This window comes from Herpailurus yagouaroundi, unplaced genomic scaffold (genome assembly GCF_014898765.1).
Source record: "Herpailurus yagouaroundi ecotype Mexico unplaced genomic scaffold, PumYag 159, whole genome shotgun sequence".
NCBI classification, from domain to species: Eukaryota; Metazoa; Chordata; class Mammalia; order Carnivora; family Felidae; genus Herpailurus; species Herpailurus yagouaroundi.
The window spans coordinates 18,051,515-18,073,978 of NW_024412400.1; the positions used below are offsets into that span (position 1 = coordinate 18,051,515).

General features: G+C 37.8%; 1 protein-coding gene across 5 annotated transcripts in view; it reads left to right on the top strand.

The window, feature by feature from the left end:
- The window catches only part of THRB (thyroid hormone receptor beta), a 391,410-nt gene that overhangs the window by 81,079 nt on the left and 287,867 nt on the right, over positions 1 to 22,464 (top strand). For all 5 annotated transcript variants that reach the window (XM_040480053.1, XM_040480052.1, XM_040480056.1 and 2 more), the window contains one exon: positions 17,386 to 17,482. The gene's annotated coding sequence lies outside the window, so the exon portion shown is untranslated. The remainder of the gene's footprint in view (positions 1 to 17,385; positions 17,483 to 22,464) is intronic.

The window sequence follows — 22,464 nt, forward strand, 5'->3', positions numbered from 1 at the left end:
AATGCAAGGCTTGAACCCATGAACATGAGATCATGACCTGAGCCTAAGTCGGATGCTTAACCCACTGAGCCATCCAAGTGCCCCTTGTTTGTTTCTTAATAGCATGTAATGTGGCTTTGTCTGGATAACCAAGATAAAGCTTTTACTCATTTAACTTTTTCTTGGTCTGAATTATCACACAATTGTTGAAGCCCATCCTCCCTTGGCTGTGTTGTAGAGCTCCTAAGATATAGATATGTGCTGTTCATGTAGCATTGCCTGGAGATATAGAAGAAGAAGGATAACAAATAAGTTCTCACCATTAACTTTGGGCTTCCTGTTGAGTCAACTTACTCAATATAAACTTGACATACTTATCCTAGGAGTGATTATTTACTGTCTCCTGAATCAAGATAAACGATTTGTAGGCAACCGTCAGCTTTTGTTTTTGGAAACATTGGTTTTCTCTTAATAAGGATGCATTTTCATGGCTGTGTATTTTGCCTCATTTATGCAGTATCTTCCTTGAATTCCCTCTCAGCACCAGTACCATTGTTATCAAGGTAGAGTTGGAATTCAGTGTTTCCATTTGCTGATACAAGTGCCTTCCTACTTCCTACCATTTGAGATATACCTTAAAATGTGCATACACCATAAGGGTCCAAGGCAAGTGTGAAATAAAGATTTTAAAAAAGAGCTGGTGCTATATTTTCATCCTAGGGTTGGTCCAGCGATGGTCCCAAACATCCCTTTTCCATGCTTTCTTCCCAGTTCACTCTGCTGAGTGAATGTACAAGGTCAACTTCAAGAGTGACCAAAACTGAAGCTACCCATTCTTTGGGGGGTTTCTATTGATTGCTGTCTGTGAAAGATTGAGGTGAGCCAAGGATTAGGATATTTGTAGGTGGAACAAAACTTTATGAATAGCTAATAGCTGAAGCCCATCATTTTGACATTTTAGCTTCTAAACAATGAGTGACAATTTGTTGGTGTTACTGCTCTAGTGTTCTATACCATTAAATTGTTATTTGCTGGTTGAAATCAGAACACCAGGGGGCACTAATTTGCTCAAGAAATCATTGTGACTCATTGAGACATGACCTGAATCTCACCCAATTACATTTTATTTTTTTTTTTTTAATTTTTTTTCAACGTTTATTTGTTTTTGGGACAGAGAGAGACAGAGCATGAACGGGGGAGGGGCAGAGAGAGAGAGGGAGACACAGAATCGGAAACAGGCTCCAGGCTCTGAGCCATCAGCCCAGAGCCCGACGCGGGGCTCGAACTCACGGACCGCGAGATCGTGACCTGGCTGAAGTCGGACGCTTAACCGACTGTGCCACCCAGGTGCCCCTCACCCAATTACATTTTAGATCTAGAGAAGACCTAGGGGTTAATTTAGGCCTGCTTTACAAATATTTATTTTAAAACCAGAAGGAAATGACTTGCCCAAGGCTAACACTGGCATGTGAGTGTCCTAGTGGTTTGATGTTCTTCCTCCTCTACCATGATGCTTTTATCAGAGAACCTGGAACAGCCCTTTTAAAATCATCAGCAACAAGTTTCTGCTAGTCTGCTTTGTTTAGAGGTTATTGCTTTGAACAACACAGACATGGTTCTGCTCTCAGATTGCCCACCAGCTAGGAAGACCCTAGGCCAATTAACTGAATTTTAGCAAAAAGTATTATGGGAGATTGCAGCAGTATATGGGAGATGTCAGACTTCTTTGTTTAGCTGAACCTTTAATGAAAAGGAAATTGATAAGTGAGAAGCAATGGGGAGGGAATATTTCATGATAAAAAGCAAAGATGATAAGACAGTACTGAGATAGGAGGGACCAAAGGAACTTGGACAACCTGAAAAGCCAATGGGGTAGGAGCATAGAGGGAGAGAGGGAAGAAGAATGGACAAGATGAGGCTAGAGAGGTAGGGAGGAGGCACATCACCCAAGTCCACATGGGCCATATTGAGAATAGGGACCTTATCTACAAAGGGTTATGGAGTGTCACTGAAGGATTTTAAATAGGCCAGGGACAAATGCATGCATTCTGTGTGTACCAACACTGACTATAGAATGGAGGGGAATGGGGTTGGAAAGAGGAAGAGCAGTTAAGATGCGGCCTAAGTCATCCAAACAAGAGATGATGGATAAGAACCACAGTAGCAGTGGTGGTAGCTTAGGGTGGTGCTTTCCATCTATAAAGGGCGACTTTCCTCTCAAGCATCCAGATGAGACAAGCACCCCCAGCTGCTTCCTGGCAGGATTGCTGCTAGAAGTTTTCCTGCTCCACTTCTTCGTCCCACCTCTTTTTTTTTGACTCTTTCAGCTATGGCTTTCTCAATTTCAAACTAGAATCCAGCTTAGGACCAACCAGGCTCACCCTTGCAGCTGAGCACGGCCAGGTTTGTCCTGTCATCCTGGAAGTCATATCCTGCTTTGTTTTCTCCAAGTTGGACTCAGCATTTGCAAGTTTATAGGGGTGCCAGGGTGTCAAAATAGGCAGGAAGCAGATACGCTTTGTGCCATTTGATTTGTTTAGCAGAGCTTTGGTTATTATGATTTCTTAAACTTTTTTGCTGAATAAAAACAATATGTAGTCATTGTAGAAATCCTAGAAATGGAGGAAATGGAAATCACAAAAACAAAATCACCCCCAAATTCATTTTTCCCCTATTGTTACAATTCAAATCAAAGAGCTTTTATCATCTTGGAATATTTCTTTTTTTCTAAGCATATTTTTAACATGCTAGAATCTCACTCAGTATGAAAAGTTTATATACCATTTTTACAATAAATATTGCTACAATTTTAAGTGCTTACTGTGTGTGGGACTCTGAACAGAGTGATTTGTAAACATTACTCAAGTTTAATTCTCAAAACAACTTAATGAGATAGGATCTATTATCCCCTTTTGTAGAGGAGGAAACTGAAGCATAGAAAGAACAACTTGTTATAGCAGCTTTATTGAAGTATAATTGACATACAATGTCAATTGTTGTCATTGATATACATATTAAAAGTATACAGTTTGATAAATTTTGACATATGTATATACCTGGACATTTTCGTGACAGTCAAGATGATGAACTTATGGTCACTCCCAAGGTTTCTCTTGTGCCCTTGTGATCCATTTACTCCATTGCCCACATCTCTAGGCAACCATAGATCTGTGCTCTGTCACTATAGGGTAGTTTGTCTTTTCTAGAACTGTGGACTCATTCAGTATGTATTATGTTTGTTGTCTGTCTTCTTTCACTTAGCATAATTAGTTGAGATTACATGTATTAATAATCTATGAATATTTATGGCCAAGTTGTTTCCATTGTATGGATACCACAATGTGTTTCATTTATTCACCTGTTGATGAACGTTTGGATTGTTTCCAATTTGGGGAATTTACAAATAAAATGTCTGTGAGTGTCAGTGTACAAATCTTTGTATTGATTTATGTCTTCATTTTGTTTAATGTTTATTTATTTTTGAGAGCAAGAAAGCATGAGCAGGGGAGGGGCAGAGAGAGAGGGAGAACACAGGATCTGAAGCAGGCTCCAGGCTCTGGACGTATAAACCTTAAGATCATGACCTGAGCCAAAGTTGGACACTTAACCGACTGAGCCACCCAGGCACCCCTATTTGATATGTTTTTTGACTTTTTTTTTTTAATTTTTTTTTCAACGTTTATTTATTTTTGGGACAGAGAGAGAGCATGAACGGGGGAGGGGCAGAGAGAGAGGGAGACACAGAATCGGAAACAGGCTCCAGGCTCTGAGCCATCAGCCCAGAGCCTGACGCGGGGCTCGAACTCACGGACCGCGAGATCGTGACCTGGCTGAAGTCGGACGCTTAACCGACTGCGCCACCCAGGCGCCCCTGTTTTTTGACTTTTGACTGAGGATTTTTTTTCTGAGGATTTTGACATGTAGAAGTGTAAACTTTTTTGACATAGGAACATTGTATCAAGGTTTCCCTTTATATTTCTTCTACTGCTATAGTAGGAGAATTTAAGAAGATTTTCCCACACTCAGAAAGCCGCTATCTATTGTAACTACATCTAATATTGTAACTCTATCTGATTTTCTTATAGTTTTTCTTTTTGGTAACTCTTTAATCTACCCATATTTTTATTTTGATATGTGGAGAGAACTTGAGATCATGACTAGGTTTTTCCAAACTCCTAAAGAATTAAATGATTATCTTAAAATCACTTTTGTTGAACAATCCCATCTCTTTAGTGTTGATTTGTGATAGTTTCTTGATCATTTTTTTAAGGTTCTCATATAAACTGGAGTCTGTTTGGAGGGCATTTATTCTATTCCATTAATCTATTTTTGGTCAATATGAGAGATTTATATTGAAATTTTAAGATCTATTTTAATATGCAGGTAAATCAGGGCATAGAGTTATCATTCGTCTCTAATCAGAGAAACGTTTCGCTTAAATACAATGCTGTCATTGCGTGTTGTAAAAGCAACCTGGCTAGCATATAGATTATCCTACCAATAATTTACATCAGCTTTTATTGCTGTGGATTAGCACATCTTTTTTTTTTTTGACTCATCGTGACAGTGTACTTTCTCTAAATAAAATGTTCACATTTTCTCCTCTCCTGCTTTTATTCTGTCCCCAACCTCATTGCCAGATATTTTGTGTTTAGAAATGAAATTTTTAAACTACTTGATAAATCCTCTCTTAGCATGCTGATTTTTTTTTTTTTTTTTTTTGACCTCAGCAACAGTAAGGACCAGATACTACTCAACTGACCAGATACCACCAGATCCCTGCAATCTGATTTGGTTATTTAGAACATGGTTTTTCGACCTTGACGCTGTTGACATTTGGGGTTAAATAGTGCTTTGTTGTGTCCTATTCACTGCAGGATGTTTAGTAGCATTCCCCACTGGTTACCAATAACCCCACCCTAGCTGTGACAAACAAAAATGTCTCCAGATATTGCCAAGTGTCCCTTTGGGGACAGATTTACCCCCATTGAGAACTATTGATTTAGATCAAAGTAGTCTGAGAGCATGCAGCATAATAAACTTACTTCCCTTTGATTTATTATTATTATTGTCATTATTATTATTATTATTAATCTTAGTAATACACTCAGGTTGAACCTAAGGCAATTGAGTTAAACAATGATTCACTGTTACTGGGTTTGAAAAAAATCAACCCTAGGGCATTCTGCTTGGCCATGTGACTTAAACATGACCATGGTAAGAAGAGTGACATTATCATTGCTGAAACTGAAACATCTCAGGGTCTCTTTGTATTCACCTCCCTACTTAGCCTATGTTGGTGGTAAATTTGAAAAGCTGTCAATTTGATAACCATAGTGGCATATGTAAATGAAATTATGCCCTGAGTTTTCATCTTGTATTTTTTGATATTTAGAAAATGGCTCAAACTCTAAGCCCATAATTCTTTGAATCATCTTGCCTTTGATTTTAGCATATAACCATGGCTGTCTGAGCTAGTTAGTTCAGAGGGGTTTTACAAGATGATAATGAGGCCAATGTTGCAGTTTCAATTAGCTTCACAGAAGAAAAACCCCGCTTCACAGCAGCAGACTGAACTGCTAACCCCTGCCACCACTCTCAGCCAATGGCCAAAAGGAACGTGAGAACAGAGAATGTTGTCGACTCAGCACTCCCAGGACCGTTTAGCCTGAACAAGCAAAGGTCACAACTCATTGATGATGATGGCCCATCCGTGTTATACTCCTACACCAATTCACTGCAGAAACACAAAATGAAGAGTAAATCAGCCCTGGAAGTCAGAGCTGCTTTGATAGCCAGTGTAGATCATTGAGGCAAAGACTTGTTTATCCTGATTTTTTTTTTTTTTTTTTTGGAATAATGAATAGGACAGCTGCAATTTTGAAAGGTATTTAAGCAACTTTTATTTTTGTTTTCAAATTTGCAATTTTGACTGTATATTTAAAGTTAAGTACGTTTTATCCACTCATGAAATTATTTTCTAATCATTCACTAAGAGGGTCATTATAATCATAAATATATCTGCAACTATGCAAATATAATGGCTACATCAGGCAATTTTTTCATTAGAATGAGAAGACTTTTATAAGCATTAAAATGGAAATTGAATTTTACTTGCATTTAACACTATAAGCACAGGGGGTATTAACAAGAGCCCCTGGCAGCAATTTCCCTAATACTAATTTATGTGCTGTATAAAATGTAACGTCCACAGAAACATGGCCCTCAACATCTGCCCTTTATTCCAAAGATTGGGCTTAATTCTGTTTTTAGAATATTTGCACTGTTCCTGTTAAAATGCCTAGATAACAATGGATACAGGTGAATGTTGGCCAGTTTGGTTTATGTTCTCAGTTCCAACATCAAGGTAAATTTCTTTCTCTTTTCCTCTGGTCTTTGAATTCGGATCATACACATCCAATCTCTGGACATACTCTCCCAGTAGGAAGCTTCTAGAGCTTAGGATCATTTATATAATGGTTTTCCTATCTCATTGGTGCCTAAATTTTTCTTCTGACTTATCAAGAGATCCATAGGAATTTTCAACATTGTCGGTATTATATTCTGACGATGAATGGATATCCAATTTCAAGCTCTTCCATTCGCAATGCATTCATCAAAATGCAATCAACTTTAGTAGCCTATAGAGGAAATCGCTTTTAGAACCTGGTATTTACTCCACCTCATCAAAGGTCTGCTAAACGTATTGAGTCCTAAATGAATAGCAGTGGACAAGCCAAACAAATTGAGCCTTGAATGCAAGAATGTCTACAGATGTTTCCATGAATTGCTTTTTAATCAATGAAATCAGGAACATGTGTGTTTTTTTAAATTGATTCCTACAGTTGCAGCTGCATGAGTACCACATTTTCCCAACTGCCTCTTTGTTACCATCAGTGCTATATTCAGAATCTCTCTGGTTTCAATATACATGATGTTCTCTTTCTAAAAATTCGAATATTTATTTAGCATTTCTATGTGTCAGGTACTGTGCAAAGTGCTTTCATGGATTATTTAATTTAATCTTTTACAATGGCCTTGTGACATACACAACATATTATTAGTATCCTCATACGGCTAAGGGAACTGAGGAGTAAAGGTTAGTCAGTGGCTCAGGATCATACAGCTAACACTAACGCATGACACAGCCAGATCTTGAACTTGGTCTGTATGAATCGAGAGCCTATACTCCTAACTGCCTCACTGTACAGTCTCCTGAAAGTCATTATCACAAAGATGTGTATTATTTTTTATTTCTAAAAATAATTTTATTTTATTTCTGTTCTCTCTTTTGATCTAAAACAAATAACTAAAAATGATACCCAAATGCCTTTCATGTTCCTCGAACTCCAAATTCTTACAGAATGTATCTTGTCTGTGCTAATTTAACTTACAGTTAGGTCTTCATCCCTCTGGTATTCATAGGTCTCAAATTCGTAGCTAGAAACTTGTTCATGTTTTGAGTAATTGTATTTCACTCCCAATGAAATTTGGGGTACTTATAACAAGTTCAATGATATTTTAAAGAATGCAATTTACACCACTTCCTTTAGAAGACTATAAATTAAAAAAATGATAGAACGTGTCAAGCCATAATTGCATCGAGAGTTTTAGTAACCTCGTAAACCACAAGAATGAAATACCAAAAAAATTTTTTTTCAACCACCAGCATCAAAGTCTCATTTGCCAATTCTATTTTTACAACATTGATGGAAGTAATCCAGTTAGGCTGACATTTTTATAGAGGATAGTTTAATGTTCAAATAAGCCGTGTTATTTCCCCATCTTTATTTTCTTTATGGAAAAGATTTTTTTTTCTTCTGTAATGATTCGAACTGTGCTTTAAAGTAAATGAAAACGTGTATTGTAGGTTAGATTATGACTCTAGAAGATACATTTCGGGTGACATAAAGGTCTTTGCCATAACCACAGTTGACGTTTACAGATACACGCCCCTTCCAGTTTTTAATGCTGGTGTTAAATTTCTTAATTAATCTAACTACAGAAAATGTGTCAAAAGGAAAGGGATGCTTGGTCTCACACATATGCTTGCGTTTCCGTTATCAGGAAACAAATGTCCAAATGTGATTGCACACAAGCTCACACACGTGCTTATGCACGTGCTCACACACAGTCAAGTTTGGATCCAAGTGTGAATTTGGTGACACAGTGGCACTTAGAGCCAAATACTAAGCATATGTCAAAATTTGGTGTGATCACAACAGCAGAATGGTACGATATTGTTTCATTCAGTATGATGCAGGAAGAGAAGCCAAATGACAGAAAATCATAAAACAAATGTCATTTACTTCTCAGAAGCATTATGTTTGAATAATTGAGAAAAAATAAGACCAACTTGTTTCAATCTGACTTTCTTGTCATTGGTAAATTAATAGATGTATTTCTCCTCTATTAGAGAAAATAGGCTGATGAACCTTTAATAGCTGAGATAGATTAGGTAAAGTTGCTGATATTTAATGTCTCTGTCCTATAGATCAAAATCTATCATTCATCAAAAAAATTAGTATCAATAAATTTATATAGTTCAGTTTGGCAGAATAATACTCACTGTATTCATTTTTATCCTCTTAGGATATCTTTCTATCTGTATTTTTTAAAGATGGCATGTTTTTAACCATGTAAAAAACTCATAGCTTTAAGGATGGGCCTTACTGATGCAAATAACTTGCGTATGGGTCAAATATTTTCAGTATATTATCCATGAATTCCCTTATGAGAGCCAAGGATAGAATAGTTATTCATCAATACCAAATTTCACCAAGAATGGGAATTAGAATTATTTTAGGATCCTTTGATACCTTTGGCTAATGGGCAAAAGATAACCTCAGGGAAATGATAACTCCTTTAAGAAATCCTCCTACATCATGTTAGAAAGTCATAGCTAGATGGAATGATCTATAGATTCATGGAATGGAAATGCCATTGGAATTATCCAGCCCAACAGTTCCCAGCTGTCCAGTAAGAGGATCCAGATCCACATGGATAGGTTGTCAAGACATATTGTATGTGATTTGCTCAAAGTACTGATGTTAGCAAATTACTTTATTTTATTTTCATAAATTAGGATGTATTTGGTATTGTTCATCTAAAAATGCCTCATTAACTTAACAGCATTTCAAATCAGAAAGAATTGAAGTTTCAGTTGGTGGGTCTAGTGTTAGCTACATGTCCCTTAGAGATACCCATAGAAATGAATCGTGCATGAAAACATACGGGTGAGGTTTCCCAGCAGAAAAAAGTTCTTGCTCTGCAGATTAGAAAATTTCTGCTAACTTTTCTATAATCAGCAGAAATTGCTGAACTCGTAAGCCAAAAGGTGATGGTGTACATGGAATCAGCAAAAGACCATAATCTTGAAGGACATTTCTCCAGAGCATGAGGAGGCCTGAGGAAATGCCTACACCACCACTATGGAATACGTTTTTCATAACTGGATGCTTAGAGCTCTTGGATTCTGTGTCTCCTCCCTGTGAACAGCACCCAATTACCACTGCCAAAGTTTGTTTTCTCTGAGCTCAGTTTATAAAAGTGACCATACTGCGAGTGTTGACCTTTTCTTTCTTTGGATGTGTTAATATCATGGATTAATCTCTGTCATTGGTCTCAATCCAGTGGCTATTCCCATGGACCTAGGAGAAGTGTTAATTCAGTGCTTACAGGAGAACCTCATCCCTTATCTACAAGTAGTTATTTGGAGGAGTGAGGGGCACTTCACGATTGCCCCCATTTGACAAGAAATTAAAATCTAAATCTGACTCTGTTGTTGTTGCTGTTTTTAACTGCCTGATTATATGATAACTTTCTAGATTATTTAGTGGAGGAAAGTTGTACCATATCTCATTAGCATGATCTTAGGGTACCCTTTGCGACTTAAATTTTAACGGCTGTAAACTATTATGGGGATAGAAAAAAGATGTGACTATTCCAATTCCTTTTTCTTCTATAGTACAGGGCAATCCTAGCAAAGATGACACCAAAATCTTATAAATCAACCTTATAGATTGAAAAATCTTAAGTAATTTATGAGCAAATGCAATCTAGCAAAACATAAAAACAATAACAAAACAATCAAAATAGTTGGTTCTTAAAGACACAAGAAGTTTTACTATTAAAGAAATCTGATTTTGTTATAATTCATCTTATTAATAGGTTAAATGAGAAAAATTGTATCCTGTCATAGAGCTTCAGAATGTATTTGATTTACTATACATTGATAATGAAAATTCTTTTTTTTTAATATTTATTTATTTTTGAGGGAGAGAGAGACAGAGTGTGAGTGGACAAGGGGCAGAGAGAGACAGAGACACAATCTGAAGCAGGCTCTACGCTCTGAGCTGTCAGCACAGAGCCTGATTCGGGGCTTGAACTCATGAACTGCAAGATCATGACCTGAGCCAAAGTCAAACGCCAAACTGACTAAGCCACCCAGGTGCCCCGGTAATAAAAATTCTTAATGAAAGAGACATAGAAGTCTATTTTCTTAAAATGATAAAGATTTATTTGAAACAAAGATTAAATTTTTCATTTATAAAATTCTATATGTATTTTCGTTAAAATGAGAAACAAGAAAAATTTTTTTAATGTTTATTTATTTTTGACAGAGAGAGAGAGACAGAGCATGAGCGGGGAGGCGCAGGAGAGAGGGAGACACAGAATCCAAAGCAGGCTCCAGGCTCCGAGCTGTCAGCACAGAGCCCAATGAGGGGCTTGAACTCACAGACCACAAGATCATGACCTGAGCCAAAGTCAGACGCTCAACCGACTGAGCCACTCAGGTGCCCCAACAAATTTTTTGATTATGTTTATAAAAATCTAGCAAATATAGTGACAAGGAAAAAATTAGATAAGGTAATTAGAAAGGGCAAGTAAAAAAAATCACCATTTGTCTATATTGAAAATTTAAGAGAATCAACTGAAAATAAAAGCTATTAGAATAGTCAAGAGTCTAGTATTACAAAATTTTTCACTACAGTACTTACAAATATAAATACACAAAATAAAGTACTTAATACCATAATTAAAAAATAAACAAAAACCCCACATATCACAATAGCAAACTCAAAATTAAAAATAACTAGGAATAGGGGTGCCTGAGTGGCTCAGTCGGTTAAGCATCTGACTTTGGCTCAGGTCATGATCTCATGGTTCATGAATTCGAGCCCCACATCAGGCTCTGTGCTGACAGCTCAGAGCCTAGAGACTGCTTCAGCTTCTGTGTCTCATTCTCTCTCTGACCCTCCCCCACTTGCCCTCTGTCTCTCTCTGTCTCTCAAAAATAAATAAAAAATGTAAAAAAATAAAATAAGAAAAATAACTAGGAATAAAAATAAATATATAAGACTTCCTTGGAAAAAATATATTAAAAAATTTGGAAAAATATGAGATTTAACAAGGAGATATTCTATACTCCTCAACAAAAGGAATCAATATTTTAGACATTAAATTCTCCCCAATGTAATCTAACGATTGACTGAATCTGAAATCAGAATCACCCAGGGATTCTTTCAGTAAGATGACAAAATAAAAATTCATCCAAAGTATATTGAAAAGCAAAAGTAGCCAATAACTTATTTAAAAATCAATGCTCCCAAAAGGTTAAGAACAATTATATTAAAAGAAAAGATCTGATCAAATTTCAACATAAAATGTAATACTCTATGCAATGAAAAAAAAATCACAAACAAAATTAAAAGACTATAAACATGATGGGTAAACATCTGCAGGACAAGTGTCTTCTTTTTCTTTTTTTAATATATAAGGCAGTCTTGACAAATATGAAGGAAAGAGACAGTATTTCTATAGACTTCACAAGACCAGGGGCACTTGGGTAGCTCAATTGGTTAAGCATCCAACTTCAGCTCTGGTCATGATCTCAGGGTTCGTTTGGTGGGTTTGAGCCCTGCACTCTCACCACAGAGCCAGCTTCGGATCCTCTGTCCCCCTCTCTCTCTGCTAGTCCCCCACTTGCATACTCACAAGCTCTCTCTCTCTCAAAAATAAACATTGAGAAAAAGAAAAAAAGAAGAAGAAGAAGAATTCACAAGACCAAAGGCCTGCAAACCTTTTCTGTAAAGGACAAATAGTAAGTACTTTTGGCTTTGCAGACACCAGAATCTCTGTTACAACTACTCAACTCTGCTCTTGTAGCACGAAAGAAGCCATAGACCATGCGTAAAGAAATAAATATGACTGTATTCCAATAAAGCCTTACTTACAAAAACAGGAAATGGGACAAAGTGGGCCCACAGGCCACAGTATATCAACCCCTGCAATAGACCTTTTTGTCCACAGCTATATTCCAGGTATACCTAGAAGTAAGCATGGTGTATATAAAATGTTCAACAAATATATGTTGAGTGAACAAGTAAATAAATGAATAGAAATAGGACAACACACACAAACAATTAAAGTCAACAGTAAAATATATGAAATTGTTCAAACTCACGTGATGACAAAGGGACAAATTAAAATCAAGACGTAACAGTTTCTTACTCTCAAAGTCACAAGGTATGTTTGTTTCTTTAATGATAATTCGTAGGTTTGGTAAGAATATAGGCTCATGCATTATCCTCATATGCTGCTGGTAGGCTTTTTTACTCTTTTGTCCTTAGTTACATACATAGAGAAAAGTGTCGAAAATAATGTAAGAGATTTATATATTCTCTCCCTCCAGTGACAGTTTTCAAATTGGTTGGATTCATTCTTAAAAATTATTGAGAACCCCAAAGGACTTTTGTCTGTTAATATCTATAATAGTTACCACATTAGAAATTAAAACAGAAACACTTAAACTTTTTATAATTCATTTAAAAGAGCAATAATAAATTCTTTACATGTCAACAGAAATAATGTTTTTATGACAACTACATTTTCCAAAGAAAACAATCACTGAGAAGAGTGGTATTGTTTTACATTTTTGCACATCTCTTTAATGTCTTGCCTGAAAGAAATCAACTGGATTCTTGTATCTGCTTCTGATTTCATTCTGTTGTGCCTCGCTTTCTTTGTGAAGGATATGAAGAAAATCAACCTTCAAGCAGTTATGTAGTTGGGAAAGGGACCGGTATTTTAATAGCCTTTTCTGATAACCAAAAATTCTGCTTTGGTAGTATACCAAAATTCAACAAGTGGTAGTTTCTAAATAGGCAGTTGAAATGTGGAATCTAAACCCATATCACTGAACTTTTTGTACTTCGTTACATTAAAATCTATTCATTTATCTTGCACTTTGAGTGGGTCTTTTCCCCATTCATGGTCTTGTAACATCATGCACTGACCATTTAGAAAATAGTTGTTCGATGAGTAAGGCACATCTTGCAGTTGTAGCTACGTTTTGTTGTACAACGTTCAAGATTTTATTTACTACGTCTCTACTGATCTCAGAGAAGTCTTTAGATTTTAGGGATCTGTCAAGCCCTCAGTGGTGGTTATAAGTTTTCCAAAATTCTAATTTTCATTTGAAAGCATGAAATTGTATCATTAACAAAAAATACTGTCAGTCATTTTCTTTGAAGTAGCAGACTCTTCATCACTGTTGAGAAAAAAGTTGGCCGAACACCCATAATAACCATAATTTGCCTCTTCTTCTTTCAAGAAAAAATGATATTCTATGAAGAAAGCACGTAGTTCAGTTCACAACTCAGTGATCATACTTTCATATGCCACAGAAGTGCTATATTCACACTATTTTGTCACTCTATTTTATTTAAAAAGTGCCCAAGTGTTCAGATTTAATTAACTCACTTTTATTGCCCCATCAAGGACACTCTTGAGTGAAGCCAGCTTGTTTGGTTTTGGTAAGCCTGGAGCGTGCACGCTATGGAAGGCACAGTGGCTACTCATGCATTTGACCCCACTGCCTTGATCCAGGCCAGGTTGCCAGTTTCATCCACCACTGGTTTTGCACCTTCAGTGCAAGTAGCAACATGGTGGAGAAGACAAATAAGTTTAAAACTTCACATAAATAATTCCATTCTATATGTATCCTTTGACCAAGATTTTTTACGTGTAACATTATGCCTTTATGTTTTTGAGATAGATGTAGGTTGATACATATAGATCCAGTTCATATCTTTTAGCTGCTGTATTGTATTTCTCTCTTTATTCCTCTATTGATAGGTATTTAGAGATTTCCATCTTTTACTATTGTGAAAGAGTCACTCTAGGTTGTGTTCCATGATGTGGACTTTTCAGGTCTAAAAGTAGGCATATACTGAGTTCTCCGTATCTAGATTGCCAAATTGTTTTTAACATGGCCTTATCAATTTACAACCTGGTATGATTCTTAACTGGTACTCTCTTTCTAGGGGCAAGTTTGGCAATGTGTGTCGAATACTCTAAGGGAAGAACAATTTTTGAACCAGAAATTCCAATTCTAAAAATTGACCACGAAGGTCATTTGTCCAGGAATGGGTACAAAGATTTTTTGTTGACAAGAGTTGTTTATGAGTATTTATAAAGTAGAAAATCTAGAATCTTCTAGATATTTAATAATAGGTGACAAGTTAAAAACATACTGTGGTTATCTCTTCATGGATATTATGTAATCCTTTTATGTCCTAATTTTATTTAATCAATATATGTTATTTTATATAACTATTCATCAAAATGGGTGATGGAAGTACAGGTAATTTTTTCTTTTCTTCTTTGTGTGTATTTTTTTTAATTAGCTTGTGTTATTGAGAATATTTTATTACAGAAGGAAAGAAAGAGGGGAGGGAGGACAGACAGATGGATTAGAGCATGTATTTTGAAACCTCATCCCAAACTAAGTTTCAAGTGAGGCCAAAAAAGTAGAACAGTAGATCAAATCTGACACAGCATAGGGGTGGTTTTTTAAAGCCTCCTGCAACCCCCAGAGATTTTGATTCGGTGGGTCTGAGGATCACTGCATCCCTGAAACGCATAAACCTCACACCTTAAGAAATACTAATTCAGAAACCGTAGCTAATTCCATCTGACTTGCCTACATTGATGAAAAATAAGGAGTCTTGTCATTTTTAATATCTGGCAGGCAAAAGAGACAAGCAATGGCTGGGGGAAGTTCTGGTGGTGCCTCTCCTCTCGGAGGCGGGAAGCTGAAGGCAGGAGCCTCTGCAACCGCATCCTGGGGCAGGAAGGAGCTCTCTTTCCTGCAGACCTGCCTCAGACTTTGCTTTCTTCTCCTTGGCATAGGCAGCCTGCCCTGAAGCAGACAAGGTCAAGTCTGCAGGTGGTGGCTCCAGGTGTTCCTCCTCACTTCTTTCCCATCCCTCCTTCCTCTGTTCTCTGGCATTTGGGTCACTTCCTCTGCAAATCTGAGCATCAGAATCTTTGGGTGAGCTTGCTAAGACACTTATTCCTGGCCCCCACTCCAGAGCTTCGGATGCCGTAGATTGCATTTGTAATAAGCTTGCAGGTGATAAAGCTTCTGGCCCATGGACTACGCTGAGATACAGACCAGAAATAGACTCACCGAGAGAGCCAGCCAGAGACTCAGGGGCTGAACAATCAATTGTTATTCATTAGAATTCCCGTCAGATGGCCATTTAGAAATGCAGATGTGGAGGCAGTAGTAGTAACAGCATTAGTAGGGGGAGTGGTAATGAGAATAGCAACAGTAATAATAGAAATAGGAATCATGGGAAGATTAATAATGAAATCACACAAATAACTGAGGGCCATTTTTATTCCCATGTTTTGATGAAAGTCTTGAACATGGTCTCATCCGAACAGAGACAAGATCTCGGATGCAAAAGTGTTATGAAATCACGAATTTAAAAAAATGACTCTTTGGGGCGCCTGGGTGGCTCAGTCGGTTAAGCGTCCGACTTCGGCTCAGGTCATGATCTCACGGTTCGTGACTTCGAGCCCCTGAGTCAGGCTCTGTGCTGTCAGCTCAGAGCCCGGAGCCTGCTTCAGATTCTGGGTCTCCCTCTCTCTCTGCTCCTCCCCCACTCACGCTCTGTCTTGCTCTCAAAAATAAATAACATTAAAAACAAAAATTTTTTTTAAATGTCTCTTTAAATTGGATGTGTTACATTTTTAGTGAAAGCAAGGTCTTTAAAAACATGCCAGACCTTATGATCTAGAAAAAGCTGTTTCTTTTCCTCCTGCAGGGTATTATTTATCTTTGGTTAATAGATTCAGCCAAGCCATTTTTATAGCCTCACATGTTATCAAAAAGTGTTTTCGTTTCTCAATCTAACTACTCCCTTTCTCAACTTATTGCATTAAATCTGCCTTTAGCGGCCAAGTATAAACTGAAGTCTAGATAAAAGGGATTTTTTTTTAAACCCCATTTGTGTTTTTCCTTTTTGTGTTAACTTATAAATACAGTAATTGGCGGTTAATGAGATGTAAGTGCTGTAGCCTCAGACTCTTTGGGTTACTCATGTCTCTGCACCATTTTCATCCGGCCCTCATTTTCCACACACCAGACCTATAATTATGCCAAAATTTATCCAAGCCAGAGAATATTTTGTTTTTCCCTGTTGCTACCTACGGTCCGTAAAGTTATGGAAAACGCTGGGCATGCAAAACTAATTTTAATCCCCCCAGTAAAAATTCTGAGGGGCAATTCAATAAGATATCATTAAAGGTGTGTGAATCGTAGATTGCAGAGATCACTGAGGCACCCAGAAAGCATCTGATCTAGCTGTTTGGCTTTAGTATTAACCCCATTTTGCAGATGAATTAGCCGAGGCTCACAGAAGTAAAATATATGTGAAGCTGGGATTTGAACTAGAGATCTATCTGGCCCTAATACCTGTGCCTTGTCGGGGAGGGTGGCGGGGCGGCGGGGGGGGGGGAGTGGTTGGCAGGTGTCTCTTGCCTCTCTGGACAGTGTTTTTTTTATTGCATCATGCGGTTGCCTCCTACCTTGAACTCTTTCATCACATGGTTGAATGTTTTTCATAAGCTTTTAAAGCTCCCTTTATATTTGATTTGTACAGTATCTTTTAACGACAGTGTCCTTGCAACAGATATTTTGATGTACTAAATTTACACATGCACCTGAGTGAGGAAGACACATGCATCATGTTTTGTATTAAACTCCAGGTCTCATGTTTATGTTGAAAATTTCAGTCTTTGTTTCCACTCAAGTGCTAATCTTTCTAAAAATGTCCCTCATGTTGAAGGACATCCAAAAGGCAGTAACTTATTAGAACCTTGGGTTCAGATTACAAATGGGTTTGGCTAGCTCAGTGTTAAAGTTCAAATTATCTCAGAATTATTTTAAATATTTGTACAGGAACACTGATTAGTTTACTAACGTGTTGCCTCATAACCATCCACTAATAACCACCTTGGTCTGTGATCGTTAACTCCAAGGGCTCAAGTGAGCTCTCGGCAAAGGTAATTTGCTTCAGTGCCTGAAGCTGTCATATGATGTCTTTTTCCTAGGATGTGGAAGAGTTGACTCAGAAAAGGAATTTGAAACGGAGTTTCAGACCGCATTTTATTATTTGCACAGAAGAGTTGAAAAGGAAGTTCTGATGAGGTAATGTCCTTCCCTCTGTGCCCCCTTTTTGTAGTTAGTGCTTCCTAATTATTTACATTTAAACTGGAGACTGGCAACCTGGTGTAGGGGAAAGAACGTCTGTGCGCGAGTCAGGACACCTGGGATTTGGTGCTGGCTCTGTTGTGCAACTCATGACCTTAGACAAGTCATTTTGCCTCTCTGGGTGTTGGTTTCTATAAATGAGAAAGTGACACAAGGTCATTCCTAAGCTGTAGAGTCTGTACATATGTGCATTCTGCCAAAAGAAGCTAAATTAGCCAGAAGACAACAGACGTGTGTATAGATCTCTCTGTTTCTAGCCTTTGGCCGGGCTGGCTGCATGGACAGCAACCTGTGCTTGGTTTAGTTACGGTCTTGCTGTTACCATCTTGAAATTCTTCACACTTTTTGAACAAGAGCCCTGCATTTTCATTTTATTCAGGACCAAATTGTGTAACAGGTTCCTGCCTTTTGACAATACATTCCTTATCATTGTGTCGATCAGCTGAAAAAAAGGAGTCATAACTTCAAATTGGTCACTTTTGCCACCGTTGTACCTTTTGGGTAGACCGAGGGGAGCAAAGTGTTGACAAAAATGTATCTGTGAAATTTTTTGGTTATTTTCAATGACCTGGGTTTTTGATGTCTACATTTTCCTTTTGCCCTACCTTGTCCTGAGGAGGGACATTATGCTCTTACGGGTGGCTCTTGGAAGCTCTGATTTCCTCTCACTTCACAGGTAAACTGTGCACGCAGGCTTCTGTGACTCATATTTTGGAATCTTTGTAGTGTCCAATCCCATTTTTTTAACAGATAAGGGTTAATTACTGGTATTCATCACTAGGCATTTCCAGTCTCTCCACCCAGCATCCTTTTTGCCACTGCTCCCTAATCGGTTGTAGTACAATACAGAGGATGATACTTGTGGCTTTGAATCATCATTTTGTTGTCAGTTGTTATGTTTCTGGAGAAGCTACAATTACAATAGCATGACAGACAATTACAATAGCATGACAGACAGAGAGATGACTTCTCCACCAGCAACTTGCTTTGTTTTGACCAAATGAGCTCCTCTTCACCTTTACAGATAGAATCGCCACCCCCAATGCTGCGAGGTCAATTCCATATGAAAGGAGACTTGTCAAATGCGCTAAAATTAAAATGCACATTCATGTGGGGGCCAACTTCATTGTGCCGGCTAACACTGATAAAAAATTACCCTGGGATTGCAAGGAATATATGCTTTCTTGGTTTATTCATTATTGCATGCCAAAGTATGAAAGAGCAAAAGAGACAGAGGAAAGTGTTTCTGTGTACCCACTGATGGCTGGCTGTGGTTTTACATTATGAGCCTACTTTCAGATATGTAGAACAAATCTCTAAGCGATGAAATGACCAATTTACATATCATATCCAAGATAATAAAGTGCTTTGATGGGTCCTTCTCGAGTCTCCTTTTTCAAAGCATCGAAAATGCCAAACCAATCCTCAAACACTGTTCTTTTCTTTTACAGATCCAGTGTTCATAATCTCCCCCAAATGCTTTTTGCCCTCAATAAATTCTACTTACTTAAAACTTGATGACAGCTTTTAATTATATTAACAGGGTCTAAATGTTTAAAAATATCCAGCTAGACTTTTTCCTTCATAAAACTGAAATGTAAGTGACTGTATGTTGATTTCTTTTTTCTTTTTTTCAAGTTTTTATTTAAATTGCAAGGAGTTCACATATGCTGTAATATTAGTTTCAGGTGCACAATATAGTGATTCAACATTTTCATACATCACCCGGAGCTCATCATGAATTCTCTAATTGCTGCTCTGTCTCCTGACTTCTAGATTGGGGAATGTGCCATTTTATTTTTTAAATGATATAAATTAGTGTTTTGATTCATACTTCTGCTTAAGAATAGTAAAGAACCAATTGATACATTTTAAAAAAATTTTTTTTTACATTTATTTATTTTTGAGAGACAGTGAGACAAAGTGAGAGTGGGGGAGGGGCAGAGAGAGAGGAGACACAGGATCGGAAGCCGGCTCCAGGCTCCGAGCTGTCAGCACAGAGCCCGACGCTGGGCTCGAACCCACAGACCATGATATCATGACCTGAGCCGAAGTCGGACGCTCAACCGACTGAGCCACCCAGGCGCCCCCAATTGATACATTTTTAAAGGGAATGCAATTGGTCATTCAACAGTACTGATAACAAGCAAAACAGCAGTCTCAGCTTCTATTTATAAGTTCCTTCTATCCAATTCAATGAACTATTCTAGCAATAAATTAGCAGTTTTGAAACTGTGGGATTTTTTGATGAAAAGAACCAAAGTGAAACTCCTCAAGTAATGAGGTAAATGGTTTAGTTCCATGCATCTTATTTCAGAACACCTTTTTTGAACCCTGCTTTACAAAGATTCCAAAATAAGAGCCATAGAAAACGAAACATACAGTTTACCTACGAAGAAAAAGAAAATCAGAAATTCGAGCATCCATTGAGTAGAGTATAATGTCCATCCTCGGTGACTTCCAGGAGATGAGGGCACCCACTCAGTGTCTTCTTATAAAAGTTGGTCTCTTCTGGAGAGTGACCCAAAAAGTGCATTAGCATCATACTATAATGTGTACAATTCAGTGGTTTTTAGTACATACACAGAGCTGTGCCCCCATCACCACAGTCAATTTTACAACATTTCTATCACCTCAAAAAGAAATCCATTAGCATGGATTTCTCCCCCACTCCTACCCCAGCCCTAGGCCACCACTAATCTGCTTTCTGTCTCTATACACCTGCCTAAGCTAGACATTTCATGAAAATGGATCATATAATCTATGGCCTTTTGTGAGTGACTTCAATCTCTTGCATCATATTTTTGGGGTTCATCCATATTCTATTCATACATACATGTATCAGGACTTCATTCATTTGCATTGCCAAATAATGTTCCATGGCATGGATAATAACCTCTTTTGCTTATCCATTCACCAGTTGGTAGATATTTGGGTTGTTCTGAATTTGGGCCGTTATGAATAATGCTGCCACAAACATTTTGCACGAGTGTTTCTGTGCACATATGTTTTCGTTTCTCTTGGATACATATCTAGTAGTAGAATTGTTGAGTTATTTGGTAATTTTCTGTCTAACTTTTAAGGAACTGTCAGACTTTTCCAAAGTAGCTGCATCATCAGGTGTAAGCATTCCTTTTGCATCATCAGGTGTAAGCATTCCACTTACTCCACATCCTTGTCGACACGTCTTACCTGTCTTTTTGATGATAGCCATTCTAGTGATTATGAAATAGTATCCCTTTGTGGTTTTGGTTTGCATTTCCCTCATAGTTGAAGAAGCTGAGCATCTTTTCATGTGCTTATTGCCCATTTGTATATTATCTTGGGAGAAATGTCTGTTTAGATCCTTAGCCATTTTCTAGTTGAGTTACTTGTTTTGACATTATTGAATTGTAAAAGTTCTGTATATATTCTAGATATGAGTTCTTCATAAGAAATATAATTTACAAATATTTTCTTCCATTCTGTGGGTTGTCTTTTTCACTCTCTTGATGGTCTCCACAGAAGCAGAAAGGTTTTTAATTTTGATAAGGCCCAATTTATTGTTACTTTGTTGCCAGTGCTTTTGGAATTCTATCCAAAAGGGCTTTGCATGTATGTTAGCCAACTTGACAATAAATTATGCTTAAAAAAATGAAATGCAAAAAATGGAAAACAAAACAAAAAAAGGCTTTGCATATCCCAAGGTAATGAAAATTCTCTCCTACATTTACTTCTAAGTGTTTTACAGTTTTAGTTCTTACATTTAAGTCTGTAATCTGCTTTGAGTTAATTTTTCTGTACGGTGTGAAGAAAAGGTCTAAATTTATTCTTTTGTATGTGGGTATCCTAGAGTGAATTTTTAAAACAATCTCCTCACTGATAGTGAACATCTTGCTGAAAGTCAGCTGTGTGATGAACTTCATGGGGCATGCCACATGAGGCATCTATACCAAAAGTGAATTGCCAGAGAGTTCCAGCTTCTTTCTGCTCTCCCCCAGGGATCCCATACACTGGTTTAAATTCTTTTTTTTTTTTAATGTTTATTTTTGAGAGAGAGACAGAGATAGAGTGCTAATGGGGGAGGGGCAGAGAGAGAAAGAACACAGAATCCGAAGCAGGTCCCAGGATCTGAGCTGTCAGCACAGAGCCCAATATGGGGCTTGAACTCACAAACTGTGAGATCATGACCTGAACCAAAGTTGGACACTAAACCAGCTGAGCCACCCAGGTGCCCTTACACTGGTTGAAATTCTAAACACACACTTGGAACTACCAAAGAACACATTTACAAAGCCTCTGAACAGTATGCTGAGGTCTCCCTAATGGGTGACAGGGGTGGGGGGATACTCAGAAATTAGATGAAGAGTGATGTCAATCACTAAAGGTTTCCAAAGGAGTTGTGTTCACTGTTGTGCACTAATACACATACACACACTTAAACTGCAGTGTGTGACCTATAAGTCAGGAGATGCCTGGCTGAACGCCTTGGTGCTATTGAGGATGTCTCATTGCTTTGTGCTCTTACCTATTTGAATGAAAGAAGGAAGCTCCTTGAAACTTAGGAGTCAAATTACTTCCAAGAAGGTTATGCTATTGTCTTATTTGAAAGCACTCAAGAAAACAGCAGAAGGCCCTTGAGTGAAATGTAGTCCAAAGAAAAGGGGAATTGCCACCCATACCCACAGTTCTGTGCTGCTGTGGCAGGCAGGACCAGCAATTAGGGAAACCCCCATCTGCCACGCCACCAGACTGAGTCCAAGGTTAGGAACAAGTCACGTTTTTTCCCTCTCTTCAGCTCTCAAAGTGCTGATTCTTGTACAGGCAGGTTCATCTTCCACAAATGGCCTCTGTGTACTTGTCCAGGAAGGGAGCATGAATGACAAGTGTCTTTCTACACTGCTGAGCTTAAAGAAGGCAAGTTAAGTATGCTTTTGGGG